Source organism: Oncorhynchus keta, unplaced genomic scaffold (assembly GCF_023373465.1).
Source record: "Oncorhynchus keta strain PuntledgeMale-10-30-2019 unplaced genomic scaffold, Oket_V2 Un_contig_2950_pilon_pilon, whole genome shotgun sequence".
In the NCBI taxonomy this organism is placed as follows: domain Eukaryota; kingdom Metazoa; phylum Chordata; class Actinopteri; order Salmoniformes; family Salmonidae; genus Oncorhynchus; species Oncorhynchus keta.
Genome location: NW_026286587.1, coordinates 1 through 15,734, shown reverse-complemented (window position 1 = coordinate 15,734; position 15,734 = coordinate 1). Strand labels below are relative to the sequence as shown.

General features: G+C 45.4%; 1 pseudogene; it reads left to right on the top strand.

Moving 5' to 3' along the window:
• Window positions 1-14,741, top strand: part of LOC127923388 (myosin-11-like) — a 50,909-nt pseudogene extending 36,168 nt beyond the window's left edge.
• Window positions 14,742-15,734: the final 993 nt, after the last annotated feature.

Below are 15,734 nucleotides of genomic sequence, written 5' to 3'. Positions count from 1 at the left end.
CTCTCTCCTCACATATACAGTATCCTACATCTCTCCTCACAGGGCAAGTTTATTAAGCTCAACTTTGACGTGACCGGATCTCCTGGTTGGAGCCAACATCGATACCTGTATCCTCGTGAAATATACTTAAATATACCTCTAAATATACTTCCTCTAAATATACAGACTCTGGGCTCCTCATAGAGATGTATTGTCTGTGTTTAATTAATCTTTTAGAGATTCGGGAGATATTAACACACACCTCAGGGACAGTTTCCTGGACACAGGTTAAACCCTAGTCCTGGACTAAAAACATGTTCAATGAAGACTTCATATTCATATTCCATGTGTGTCGGGGAAACTGGCCCAACGTAAAATGCAGTGTCTTGTTCCTGCACCACAGAGGGTTTTGTCTTTGACCCTCCCTGTCCACCAGACCTGCTGGAGAAGTCTCGCTGTATCCGCCAAGCCAAGATAGAGAGAGCCTTCCATATCTTTTACTACATGGTGGCCGGAGCGAAGGACCAACTAAAGGGTGAGAGATAGATGGATAGAATGAGATAGATAGATAGAAGGATAGATAGATAGATAGATAGATAGATAATAGGATAGTGAGATAGATAGATAGATAGATGGATAGATAGATAGATAGAATTAGATAGATAGATAGATAGATAGATAGATAGATAGATAGATAGATAGATAGATAGATAGATAGATAGATAGATAGATAGATAGATAGATAGATAGATAGATAGATAGATAGATAGATAGATAGATAGATAGATAGATAGATAGATAGATAGATAGATAGATATAGATAGATAGATAGATAGATAGATAGATAGATAGATAGATAGATAGATAGATAGATAGATGGACAGGCCACAGGCCTTATTTAATTATATAGTGTGTAACCATACAGCTCCTCCTCTCCTGTCTGTTCCTGTATAGAGGAGCTGTTACTGGAGGATTTCGGGGCCTACCGGTTCCTGGTGGCAGGTCACGTGGAGGTGCCTGGTCAGGAAGATGATCAGATGTTCATAGAAACACTGGAGGCCATGGAGATCATGGGTTTCTCTGAGGACGAGAGGACAGGTACTGGAGGGAGGGGAGATCATGGGTTTCTCTGAGGACGAGAGGACAGGTACTGGAGGGAGGGGAGATCATGGGTTTCTCTGAGGACGAGAGGACAGGTACTGGAGGGAGGGGATCATGGGTTTCTCTGAGGACGAGGACAGGTACTGGAGGTAGGACTGGAGGGAGGGGAGATCATGGGTTTCTCTGAGGACGAGAGGACAGGTACTGGAGGGAGGGGAGGGGAGGACCAGAGGACAGGTACTGGAGGGAGGGGAGATCATGGGTTTCTCTGAGGACGAGAGGACAGGTCACTGAGGAGGGGAGGGGGAGGGATCATGGGTTTCTCTGAGGACCAGAGGACAGGTACTGGAGGGAGGGGAGGGGTTTCTCTGAGGACCAGAGGAGGTACTGGAGGTCATGGGTTTCTCTGAGGAGGGAAGAGGAGATCATGGGTTTCTCTGAGGACGAGAGGACAGGTGGAGGAGGGGAGATCATGGGTTTCTCTGAGGACCAGAGGACAGGTACTGGAGGGAGGGGAGATCATGGGTTTCTCTGAGGATGAGAGGACAGGTACTGGAGGGAGGGGAGATCTGTCTCTGAGGACGAGAGGACAGGTACTGAGGGAAGAGGATCATGTCTCTGAGGAAGAGAGGACAGGTACTGGAGGGGGAGGGGAGAGGACGGAGGACAGGTACTGGAGGGAGGGGAGGGCTGTCTCTGAGGACGAGAGGACAGGTACTGGAGGGAAGGGAGGGGCTGTCTCTGAGGACGAGAGGACAGGTACTGGAGGGAAGAGGAGGGCTGTCTCTGAGGACGAGAGGACAGGTACTGGAGGGAAGGGAGGGCTGTCTCTGAGGATGAGAGGACAGGTACTGGAGGGAAGGAAAGGGCTGTCTGGCTTTTAGTCTATCATTCTCTTTCTCCACCTCACTTTGTCTTTCTCTGTCCTTCCGTCGTTCTCTCGCTCTCTCTCTTTTGAGGACGTGGGGATAGGTAGGAGTAGGGCTCTCTCTCTTTCTGTTGTCTCTCTCAGTGATGTCTGTCTCTCCTCCCACTCTCCTCATCCCTCTCTCTTCTCCTCTCTCTAGGCATGATGAAGGTGGTCTCCACTGTGCTCCAGCTGGGGAACATTAAGTTCAACAAGGAGAGGAACAATGAGCAGGCCACCATGCCCGACAACACAGGTGATACATGACATCACACAGGTAGTAACCCAGGTGATACATGACATCACACAGGTAGTAACCCAGGTGATACATGACATCACACAGGTAGTAACCCAGGTGATACATGACATCACACAGGTAGTAACCCAGGTGAAACATGACATCACACAGGTAGTAACCCAGGTGATACATGACATCACACAGGTAGTAACCCAGGTGAAACATGACATCACACAGGTAGTAACCCAGGTGATACATGACATCACACAGGTAGTAACCCAGGTGAAACATGACATCACACAGGTAGTAACCCAGGTGAAACATGACATCACACAGGTAGTAACCCAGGTGATACATGACATCACACAGGTAGTAACCCAGGTGATCACACAGGTAGTAACCCAGGTGATACATGACATCACACAGGTAGTAACCCAGGTGATACATGACATCACACAGGTAGTAACCCAGGTGATACATGACATCACACAGGTAGTAACCCAGGTGATACATGACATCACACAGGTAGTAACCCAGGTGGAACATGACATCACACAGGTAGTAGCAGCAATTTGTTAGACATGACATCACACAGGTAGGAGAAAAACAGGTTAGACATGACATCACACAGGTAGGTGAAACAGGTGAGACATGACATCACACAGGTAGGAGAAACACAGGTTAGACATGACATCACACAGGTAGGAGCAACACAGGTGAGACATGACATCACACAGGTAGGAGCAACACAGATAGCAACAGGTGATTGACATCACACAGTAACACAAGTGGAAAACATACAGGTTAGCATTTGTTAGCACAGATAACACAGAGACATGAAATCACAAGACAACAGGTAACATGACATCACACAGGTAAGAAACACAGGTAACATGACATCACACAGGTAGGAGCAACACAGGTGAGACATGACCACTAGGAGCACACAGGCAAAGAAACAGTAACAGGTAACATACCACAGATAACACAGGTAAATCAAAGACAACAGGTAACATACCACTAACACAGGTAAGAAAGACAACAGGTAACATACCACTAACACAGGTAAGAAAGACAACAGGTAACATACCACTAACACAGGTAAGAAAGATAACAGGTAACATACCACTAACACAGGTAAGAAAGACAACAGGTAACATACCACTAACACAGGTAAGAAAGACAACAGGTAACATACCACTAACACAGGTAAGAAAGACAACAGGTAACATACCACTAACACAGGTAAGAAAGACAACAGGTAACATACCACTAACACAGGTAAGAAAGATAACAGGTAACATACCACTAACACAGGTAAGAAAGATAACAGGTAACATACCACTAACACAGGTAAGAAAGATAACAGGTAACATACCACTAACACAGGTAAGAAAGATAACAGGTAACATACCACTAACACAGGTAAGAAAGATAACAGGTAACATACCACTAACACAGGTAAGAAAGACAACAGGTAACATACCACTAACACAGGTAAGAAAGACAACAGGTAACATACCACTAACACAGGTAAGAAAGATAACAGGTAACATACCACTAACACAGGTAAGAAAGACAACAGGTAACATACCACTAACACAGGTAAGAAAGATAACAGGTAACATACCACTAACACAGGTAAGAAAGATAACAGGTAACATACCACTAACACAGGTAAGAAAGATAACAGGTAACATACCACTAACACAGGTAAGAAAGATAACAGGTAACATACCACTAACACAGGTAAGAAAGACAACAGGTAACATACCACTAACACAGGTAAGAAAGATAACAGGTAACATACCACTAACACAGGTAAGAAAGACAACAGGTAACATACCACTAACACAGGTAAGAAAGATAACAGGTAACATACCACTAACACAGGTAAGAAAGATAACAGGTAACATACCACTAACACAGGTAAGAAAGATAACAGGTAACATACCACTAACACAGGTAAGAAAGATAACAGGTAACATACCACTAACACAGGTAAGAAAGACAACAGGTAACATACCACTAACACAGGTAAGAAAGACAACAGGTAACATACAACACAACTAATCTTTCTCTCTCTTGCCTCCCTCCCTTCCTCTCTCTCTCTCTCTCTCTCTCTCTCTCTCTCTCTCTCTCCTCTCTCTCTCTCTCTCTCTCTCTCTCTCTCTCTCTCTTCCCCCCTCTCTCTTCTCTCCCCCTCTCTTCTCTCTCCCTTGCCTCCCTTCCTCCCCCTCTCTCTCTCTCCCCTCCTCCCCCTCCCCTCTCTCTCTCTCTCCCTCCCCCCCTCTCTCTCTCCTCCTCCCCCTCCCCTCTCTTCTCTTTCTCTCTACAGCGGCTCAGAAAGTGTGCCACCTGCAGGGTATCAACGTGACAGACTTCACCCGTTCCGTCCTCACCCCCGTATCAAGGTGGGCAGAGAGGTGGTGCAGAAGGCTCAGACCAAGGAGCAGGTACTCTTCTATTCTACTCTATTCTATTCAGTTCTTCAGTATTATATTATACTCCATTCTACTCTATTATATTGTACTCAATTCTACTCTACTCCACTCTACTTTATTCTAATCTATTCTATTATACTCTATTCTACTCTATTATGTTCTATTCTACTCTATTCTACTCTATTTTGTTCTATTCTACTATATTATGTTTTATTCTACTCTATTATATTAAACTATTTTCTATTGTACTCTATTATATTCTACTCTATTGTTCTATATTCTACTCTATTATGTTTTTTTCTATTCTACTCTATTCTATTTGACTCAATTATATTCTGCTCTATTCTACTCTATTCTATTATCATCTATTCTACTATTGTCTATTATACTATATTCTATTCTACTATTTTCTATTATACTATCTTCTATTCTACTCTATTCTATTATCATCTATTCTACTATTTTCTATTATACTATCTTCTATTCTACTATTTTCTATTCTACTATCTTCTATTCTACTCTATTCTATTATCATCTGTTCTACTATTTTCTATTATACTATCTTCTATTCTACTCCATTCTATTATCATCATCATTCTACTCTATTCTACTATTTTCTATTCTACTATCTTCTATTCTACTCCATTCTATTATCATCATCATTCTACTCTATTCTACTATTTTCTATTCTAATATCTTCTATTCTATTATATTCAATTCTACTTTATTATGTTGTATTATGCTCTGTTCTATTCAACTATAGTATATTCTGCTCTATTCTATTCTATTTTATTCTACTCTATTATATTCGACTCTAAACTACTGTAATCTACCCAATTCTATTCAACTCTACTCTATTCTATTCAACTCTACTCTATTCAACTCTACTCTATTCTATTCAACTCTACTCTATTCTATTAAACTCTGTTTGACTCCATTCTATTAAGTTCTACTCTATTCTATTGTACTCTATTCTACTCTACTTTATTCTGTTATTCTATTCTACTCTATTCTGTTTTATTCAAATACACACTACTCTGATCTACTCTATTCTATTAAACTCCTTTCTTCTCTTTAATCAACCATTATGTTCTACTCTAGTCTTCTCTCCTATATTCTACTCTATTCTACTCTGTTCTACTCTATGTTCTACTACTCTATGTTCTATTATGTTCTACACTATTCTACTCTGTTCTATTCAACTCTACCCTATTCTAATCTACTCTATTCTACTCTAATCTATTATATTCTACTCTATTCTAATCTATTATATTCTCCTGTATTCTAATCTATTATATTCTACTATAATATATATTCTAATCTATTATATTATACTCTATTCTACCCTACTCTAGTCTAATCTACTATATTTAACTCTACTCTACTCTATTCATCTCTAATATATTATATTATACTCTATTCTATTCAATTCTATTCTACTCTACTCAACGCTATTCTCCTCTACTCTATTTTATTATTCTCTTGTCTATTGTATTCTACTCTACTCAACTCAACTCTAATCCATTGTATTCTACTCTATTCTATTCTAGATTTGGCAACATATAATGTATAATGGCAACATATAATGTATCTGAAGCCATAAGTAGTTATAGTACATAGCCCTTCTCTAGGAGAAGCTTTAGTCAGAGACAGGACTGTACGTGGAGGCAGACAAGATGTTATAGTACATAGAGACAGGGCTGTACGTGGAGGCAGACAAGATGATGGTTCACACACTCACTGTCTCCCTCTCTCCTTCTCCCCCTCCCTCTCTCCTTCTCCCCCTCCCTCTCTCCTTCTCCCCCCTCTCCTTCTCCCTCTCCTCTCTCCCCCCCTCCCTCCCTCCTCTCCCTCTCCCTCCCCTCCCTCTCTCCTCCCCCCTCCCTCTCTCCTTCTCCCCCTCCCTCTCTCCTTCTCCCCTCCCTTCTCCCCCTCCCTCTCTCCTTCTCCCTCTCCCTCTCCTCTCTCCCCCTCCCTCCCTCTCCTTCTCCCCTCCCTCTCTCCTTCTCCCCCTCCCTCTCTCCTTCTCCCCCTCCCTCCCTCTCTCTCTCCTCCTTCTCCCCTCCCTCCCCTCCCTCTCTCTCTCTCCTTCTCCCCCTCCCTCCCCCTCCCTCCCTCTCTCTCTCTCCTTCTCCCCCTCCCTCCCTCCCCCTCCCCCAGGCTGACTTTGCCATCGAGGCCCTAGCGAAGGCCATGTATGAGCGGTTGTTCAGGTGGATCCTGGCCAGGGTGAATAAGACTCTGGATAAGGCCAAACGTAAAGGAGCATCATTCCTGGGGATCCTAGACATCGCTGGCTTCGAAATCTTTGAGGTGAGATTGAGGAGCATCCTCTTTAAATTGACAGAGAAGGGAATTCAGCAGGGGTCCCGTGAGGCCAGTTGGTAGCTCATGGCGCATCGCAACGCCAAGGTTGTGGGTTCGATTCCCATGGAGGACCGGTAAAATAAAATGACGCAGCCACGACTGTAATTCACTCTGGATTCGAGCATCTGCTATATTACTGAAATTTTAAAATGGGTAAATGTAGCGATTTGGGAGCCCCATCTACCTCCCAAAAGGGACATTTCCCCAGAACATTAACTACTATGATTATTATTATCCCACAATTAGAAACACCCCCTACGACCCTGGTCAAAGTAGTGCACTAAATAGGGAATAGGACGTCAATTGGGATGCAGACCTGATGTACAGGACTATGAGGTGAGCAGTACCTCTATGTTCACATCCATCTCTCCCATCTCCCCTCCTCAGGGACTACCACGGTACAGTAGCTCTGTGTAAACCACTATGTACCTTCTCCTTCTCCTCAGGGACTACCACGGTACTGTAGCTCTGTGTAAACCACTATGTACCTTCTCCTCAGGGACTACCACGGTACTGTAGCTCTGTGTAAACCACTATGTACCTTCTCCTTCTCCTCAGGGACTACCACGGTACTGTAGCTCTGTGTAAACCACTATGTACCTTCTCCTTCTCCTCAGGGACTACCACGGTACTGTAGCTCTGTGTAAACCACTATGTACCTTCTCCTCAGGGACTACCACGGTACTGTAGCTCTGTGTAAACCACTATGTACCTTCTCCTTCTCCTCAGGAACTACCACGGTACTGTAGCTCTGTGTAAACCACTATGTACCTTCTCCTTCTCCTCAGGAACTACCACGGTACTGTAGCTCTGTGTAAACCACTATGTACCTTCTCCTCAGGGACTACCACGGTACTGTAGCTCTGTGTAAACCACTATGTACCTTCTCCTCAGGGACTACCACGGTACTGTAGCTCTGTGTAAACCACTATGTACCTTCTCCTCAGGAACTACCACGGTACTGTAGCTCTGTGTAAACCACTATGTACCTTCTCCTCAGGGACTACCACGGTACTGTAGCTCTGTGTAAACCACTATGTACCTTCTCCTCAGGAACTACCACGGTACTGTAGCTCTGTGTAAACCACTATGTACCTTCTCCTTCTCCTCAGGGACTACCACGGTACTGTAGCTCTGTGTAAACCACTATGTACCTTCTCCTCAGGGACTACCACGGTACTGTAGCTCTGTGTAAACCACTATGTACCTTCTCCTTCTCCTCAGGGACTACCACGGTACTGTAGCTCTGTGTAAACCACTATGTACCTTCTCCTCAGGAACTACCACGGTACTGTAGCTCTGTGTAAACCACTATGTACCTTCTCCTCAGGGACTACCACGGTACTGTAGCTCTGTGTAAACCACTATGTACCTTCTCCTCAGGGACTACCACGGTACTGTAGCTCTGTGTAAACCACTATGTACCTTCTCCTCAGGGACTACCACGGTACTGTAGCTCTGTGTAAACCACTATGTACCTTCTCCTCAGGAACTACCACGGTACTGTAGCTCTGTGTAAACCACTATGTACCTTCTCCTCAGGGACTACCACGGTACTGTAGCTCTGTGTAAACCACTATGTACCTTCTCCTCAGGGACTACCACGGTACTGTAGCTCTGTGTAAACCACTATGTACCTTCTCCTCAGGGACTACCACGGTACTGTAGCTCTGTGTAAACCACTATGTACCTTCTCCTCAGGGACTACCACGGTACTGTAGCTCTGTGTAAACCACTATGTACCTTCTCCTTCTCCTCAGGACAACTCACTTGAGCAGCTGTGCATCAACTACACCAACGAGCGGGACTGCAGCAGCTGTTCAACCACACCATGTTCATCCTGGAGCAGGAGGACTACACGGAGGAGCTCTGTGTAAACCACTGGGTACCTTCTCCTTCAGGCCTGACCTGCAGCCCTGCATCGAGCTCATCGAGAGACCGGTAACACCTTCACACACACAGACACACACATACTGTACACTTGGACCTGCAGCCCTGCATCGGAACTCATCGAGAGACCTGTAAACCACACACCACTCACACAGACACACATACTGTAGCTCTGTGGAAACCACATGTACCTTCCTGCACTACCGGATGGGTGCAGGTTCTGTAAAGTAACCACTATGTACCCCTCCCTTCTAGAATAATCCTCCAGGTATCTTGGCTCTGTTGTAAAGGAATGTACCTGGTTCCTCAAAGCTAACCACTCCCCCACCCTTCTCCTCAGAACTACCTCCAGGTATCTGTGGCTCTGTTGGATGAGGAGTGCTGGTTCCCTCAGGAAGCTAACCCTCCCCCACCTCTGGAACAATCCTCCAGGTATCTTGGCTCTGTTGGACCTGAGGAGTTCTGGTTCCCTCAGCTACAACTCCAGCTCCAACCACCAACACGTCTAGAGCAATCCTCCATGTATCATCCTGGAGAGGAGGCTGGTTCAAGAGCTAACCCTCCCCCCACCCTTCTGGAACAATCCTCCAGGTATCTTGGCTCTGTTGAATGAGGAGCCCTGGTTCCCTCATCGAGAGACCGCTAACCCACACCCACCCACAGAACAATCCTCCAGGTATCTTGGCTCTGTTGAATGAGGAGTGCTGGTTCCCTAAAGCTAACCCTCCCCCACCCTTCTAGAACAATCCTCCAGGTATCTTGGCTCTGTTGGATGAGGAGTGCTGGTTCCTAAAGCTAACCCTCCCCCACCCTTCTAGAACAATCCTCCAGGTATCTTGGCTCTGTTGAATGAGGAATGCTGGTTCCCTAAAGCTAACCCTCCCCCACCCTTCTAGAACAATCCTCCAGGTATCTTGGCTCTGTTGGATGAGGAGTGCTGGTTTCCTAAAGCTAACCCTCCCCCACCCTTCTAGAACAATCCTCCAGGTATCTTGGCTCTGTTGGATGAGAAGTGCTGGTTCCCTAAAGCTAACCCTCCCCCACCCTTCTAGAACAATCCTCCAGGTATCTTGGCTCTGTTGAATGAGGAGTGCTGGTTCCCTAAAGCTAACCCTCCCCCCCCCTTCTAGAACAATCCTCCAGGTATCTTGGCTCTGTTGAATGAGGAGTGCTGGTTCCCTAAAGCTAACCCTCCCCCCACCCTTCTAGAACAATCCTCCAGGTATCTTGGCTCTGTTGGATGAGGAGTGCTGGTTCCCTAAAGCCACAGACTTGTCCTTCGTTGAGAAGCTGATGAACACACACACGTCCCACTGCAAGTTCTCCAAACCCAAATCACTCAAAGACAAGACTGCCTTCTCTGTTCTCCACTACGCTGGCAAGGTGAGATTATATATTTCTGTCTGAAGAGTTCTCCACTAGGCTGGTAGGGTGAGATGAGATTATATATTTCTGTCTGAAGAGTTCTCCACTAGGCTGGTAGGGTGAGATGAGATTATATATTTCTGTCTGAAGAGTTCTCCACTAGGCTGGTAGGGTGAGATGAGATTATATATTTCTGTCTGAAGAGTTCTCCACTAGGCTGGTAGGGTGAGATGAGATGATATATTGGTCTGGGCCAGCTGGCTGATTAGGTTGTGTTGTGGTTATGGTTATCCAGTTGTGGTTATGTTGTGTTGTGGTTATGTTGTGTTGTGGTTATGTTGTGTTGTGGTTATGTTGTGTTGTAGTTGTGGTTATATTTCTGTCTGAATGTTGTGTTGTGGTTGTGTTGTGGTTGTGTTGTGTTGTGGTTATGTTGTGTTGTGGTTATGGTGTTGTGGATGGTTATGTTGTGTTGTGGTTATGTTGTGTTGTGTTGTGGTTATGTTGTGTTGTGGTTGTGGTTATTTTGTGTTGTGTTGTGTTGTGTTGTAGTTGTGCCAGTTGGTTGATTAATAACATGGTTGTGTTGTGGTTATGGTTATGTTGTGTTGTATGTTGTGGTTATGTTGTTGTTGTGGTTATGTTGTGTTGTAGTTGTGGTTATGTTGTGTTGTGGTTGTGGTTATGTTGTGTTGTGGTTGTGTTATACAGTAGGTGATCTACAACAGTGCCAGCTGGCTGACGGAGAACATGGTTGTGGTTGTGTTATGGTTGTGTTGTGTTGTGGTTGTGTTATAGGTGGACTACAACGGGGCCAACTGGCTGACTAAGAACATGGTTGTGTTGTGGTTGTGTTATGGCTGTATTGTGGTTGTGTTATAGGTGGACTACAACGGGGCCAACTGGCTGACTAAGAACATGGACCCTCTGAATGACAACGTGACGGCTCTCCTCAACAACTCATCCAACCCCTTCATACAGGACCTCTGGAAGGATGGTGAGCCACAGGAGGCGTCCCAAAATGGCACCCTGTTCCCTAAGTGGTACACTACGTTAGACCAGGCCCCATAGCACTCTGGTCAAAAGTAGTGCACTGTATATAAGGAATAGGGTCCTATTTAGGATGCAAGCACAGTTGGTCTACTACAGATTCACTTTACTGTACTCCTATCAGTATTCTTCAGTATTCTAAAGTATTCAGTCTCTCCTTCTCGCCTGTCACCTGTTCTTCTCCCTCCCTCTCTCTTTCATCTCCTCCTCTTTCTCCCTGCCTCTCTCTTTCATCTCCTCCTCTTTCTCCCTCCCTCTCTCTCTTTCATCTCCTCCTCTTTCTCCCTCCCGCTCTCTTTCATCTCCTCCTCTTTCTCCCTCCCTCTCTCTCTTTCATCTCCTCCTCTTTCCCCCTCCCGCTCTCTTTCATCTCCTCCTCTTTCTCCCTCCTTCTCATCTCCTCCTCTTTCTCCCTCCCTCCTCTCTTTCATCTCCTCCTCTTTCTCCCTCCCTCTCTCTTTCATCTCCTCCTCTTTCTCCCTCCTCTCTCTCTCTTCATCTCCTCCTCTTTCTCCCCTCCCTCTCTCTTTCATCTCCTCCTCTTTCTCCCTCCTCTCTCTTTCATCTCCTCCTCTTTCTCCCTGCCTCTCTCTTTCATCTCCTCCTCTCCCTCCCTTCTCTTTCATCTCCTCCTCTTTCTCCCTCCCTCTCTCTTTCATCTCCTCCTCTTTCTCCCTCCCTCTCTCTTTCATCTCCTCCTCTTTCTCCCTCCCTCTCTCTCTTCCTCTTTCTCTCCTCCTCTTCCTCTCCCTCCCTCTCTCTTTCATCTTTCATCCCTCCTCTTTCTCCCTCCCTCTCTCTTTCATCTCCTCCTCTTTCTCCCTCCCTCTCTTTTCATCTCCTCCTCTTTCTCCCTCCCTCTCTCTTTCATCTCCCAAAACCTCTTTTATATACTCCTCCCTCTCTTTTCATCTCCTCCTCTCCCTCCCCCTCTCTCTTCATCTTCCTCTTTCTCCCTGTAGGCTCTCTGGATTCATCTCCTCCTCTTTCTCCTCCCTCTCTCTTTCATCTCCTCCTCTTTCTCCCCTGCCTCCTCTTTCAGAGGGTCCTCTTTATCCCTGCCTTCCTTTCATCTCATCCTCTTTCCCCTGCCTCTTTTCATCTCTTCCTCTCCCCCTCTCTCTTTCATCTCCTCCTCTTTCTCCCTCCCTCTCACCTTTCCCCCCCCTAGCCTCTCTTCTCAGAGATCATGAATAATCCCTGTTCTGTTTCCAGTGGACCATGTGGTGGGTCTGGAGACCATTACCAAGATGTCAGAGAGCTCGGCCCCCAGCGCCACCAAGTCTAAGAAGGGCATGTTCAGGACAGTGGGCCAGCTCTACAAGGAATCCCTGGGCAAACTGATGACCACGTTGAACAACACACAGCCCAACTTCATACGCTGTATCATCCCCAACCACGAGAAGAGGGTAGGACATTATCCCCTTACCCAAAACACTTACCGCTATTTATATACGTTTCATCAATTCATCTCCTCTCTTCTCACCTCTGATCCTCTCTCTCTCCCTCATTGTTCCTGTGTGTGTAGGCAGGAAGCTGGATGCCAACCTGGTTCTGGAACATTGACTAACTGAAACAGGCTTGTCAACTGGAAACGGGATTTCATCTAACTGAAAATGTCTGTTGATCTAACTGGAAACGCCTGAGTTCCGATCTAACTGGAAACGTCTGAGTTGTTCTAACTGAAACGCCTGGAGTTGTTCTAACTGAAACGCCTGTTCTCTTCCTGGAAACTTCCTGAGTTTCTTCCTCTTCTTCCTCTTCCTCTTCTTGTAAACGCTGGAGTGGATCTAACTGAAAACGCCTGAGTTTCTAACTGGAAACGGCTTGATCTAACTAAAAACGCCTGATTGATCTAACTGAAAATGTCTGTTGATCTAACTGAAACGCCTGAGTTGTTCTAACTGAAACGTCTGAGTTGATCTAACTGAAACGTCTGGGTGATCTAACTGGAAACGTCTGAGTTGATCTAACTGAAAACGCCTGAGTTGATCTAACTGAAAATGTCTGTTGGATCTAACTGAAACGTCTGAGCTGATCTAACTGAAACGCCTGAGTTGTTCTAACTGAAAACGTCTGAGTGGATCTAACTGAAACGCCTGAGTGGATCAGCCTGAAAACGTCTGTTGATCTAACTGAAACGTCTGAGTTGATCTAACTGAAAACGTCACTGAGCTAAAAACGTCTGAGTTGAACTAACTGAAAACGTCTGAGTGGATCTAATCTGAAAATGTTTCGTCTGAGTTGATAAGTGAAAGAGTTATTCTGAGTGGATCTAACTGAAACGTCTGGTGTTGTTCTAACTGAAACGTCTGGAGTTGTTCTAGCTGAAACGTCTGAGTGGATCTAACTGAAACGCCTGAGTTGATCTAGCTGAAACGCTGAGTTGATCTAACTGAAACGCCTGAGTTGATCTAGCTGGAAACGTCTGAGTGGATCTAACTGAAAACGTCTGAGTGGATCTAACTGAAACGCCTGGAGTTGATCTAGCTGAAACGGGGAGTTGATCTAACTGAAACGCCTGAGTTGATCTAACTGAAACGTCTGAGTGGATCTAACTGATAAAGTCACTGAGCCTAAAACCTTTGGCACATTTGAACCTGCACTTTTAGAAAAGCTAAAGTTGAGCAATGAACTAAATATGACAAAGGTTTCTGACCTTAGTTCTGGATAAAAAAACATTTATTCTAAAGGGACCATTGTGTTGAAAGGTGCCACGATAAAGGTGTTTGGATAAAGGTGTTATGATAAAGGTGTTATGATAACGGTGTTATGATAAAGGTGCGGTGTTATGATAAAGGTGTTAGGATATAAAGGTGTCACGATAAAGGTGTTAGGATAAAGGTGTCGCGATAAAGGTGTTAGGATAATGGTGTCATGATAAAGGTGTTATGATAAAGGTGCCACGATAAAGGTGTCATGATAAAGGTGTTATGATAAAGGTGTCATGATAAAGGTGTTATGATAAAGGTGTCATGATAAAGGTGTTATGATAAAGGTGTCATGATAAAGGTGTTATGATAAAGGTGTTGTGATAAAGGTGTTATGATAAAGGTGTCATGATAAAGGTGTTATGATAAAGGTGTTATGATAAAGGTGTTATGATAAAGGTGTCATGATAAAGGTGTCATGATAAAGGTGTCATGATAAAGGTGTTATGACTTCCTCTCCAGATGAAGCACCTGGACCTGGACCCTAATCTGTTCCGTATTGGTCAGAGTAAGATGTTCTTCAGAACAGGAGTGTTAGCCCAGCTGGAGGAGGAGAGGGACCTTAAACTGACCGTGGTCATCATCGCCTTCCAGGCCCACGCTAGGAGCTTCCTGTCGCGCCGGTTGTGTAACAGTGTTGCCCAGCCTGGGCTCCACACTGCAGCATCAACACACATAGGCAGACTGCTGTAGGTTATGTGCACAGTGTTGCCAACAGTACGCTGGAGGTAGTGTAACAGTGTTGCCAGTAGGTTTAGTGTAACAGTGTTGCCAGGTTAGGTTAGGCAGGTTAGTGTAACAGTGTTGTTGCCAGTAGGTTAGTGTAACAGTGTTGCCAGTAGGTTAGTAACAGTGTTGCCAGTGGTTGCTGCCAGCCCGCCACCCACAGCAGCATGATAGCAGACACATTACAGCCGTGAGGTAGTGTTGCCAGTAGGTTAGTGTAACAGTGTTGCCAGTAGGTTAGTGTAACAGTGTTGTTGCCAGTAGCGCCCACAGCAGCATGATAGCAGACACACTACACCCGTGAGGTAGCGTTGCCAGTAGCGCCCACAGCAGCATGATAGCAGACACACTACACCCGTGAGGTAGCGTTGCCAGTAGGTTAGTGTAACAGTGTTGCCAGTAGGTTAGTGTAACAGTGTTGTTGCCAGTAGGTTAGTGTAACAGTGTTGTTGCCAGTAGGTTAGTGTAACAGTGTTGTTGCCAGTCGCGCCCACAGCAGCATGATAGCAGACACACTACACCCGTGAGGTAGTGTTGCCAGTAGCGCCCACAGCAGCATGATAGCAGACACACTACACCCGTGAGGTAGCGTTGCCAGTCGCGCCCACAGCAGCATGATAGCAGACACATTACAACTGTGAGGTAGCGTTGCCAGTAGCGCCCACAGCAGCATGATAGCAGACACATTACACCCGTGAGGTAGCGTTGCCAGTAGGTTAGTGTAACAGTGTTGTTGCCAGTAGGTTAGTGTAACAGTGTTGTTGCCAGTAGGTTAGTGTAACAGTGTTGCCAGTAGGTTAGTGTAACAGTGTTGCCAGTAGGTTAGTGTAACAGTGTTGCCAGTAGGTTAGTGTAACAGTGTTGCCAGTAGGTTAGTGTAACAGTGTTGCCAGTAGGTTAGTGTAACAGTGTTGCCAGTAGGTTAGTGTAACAGTGTTGTTGCCAGTAGGTTAGTG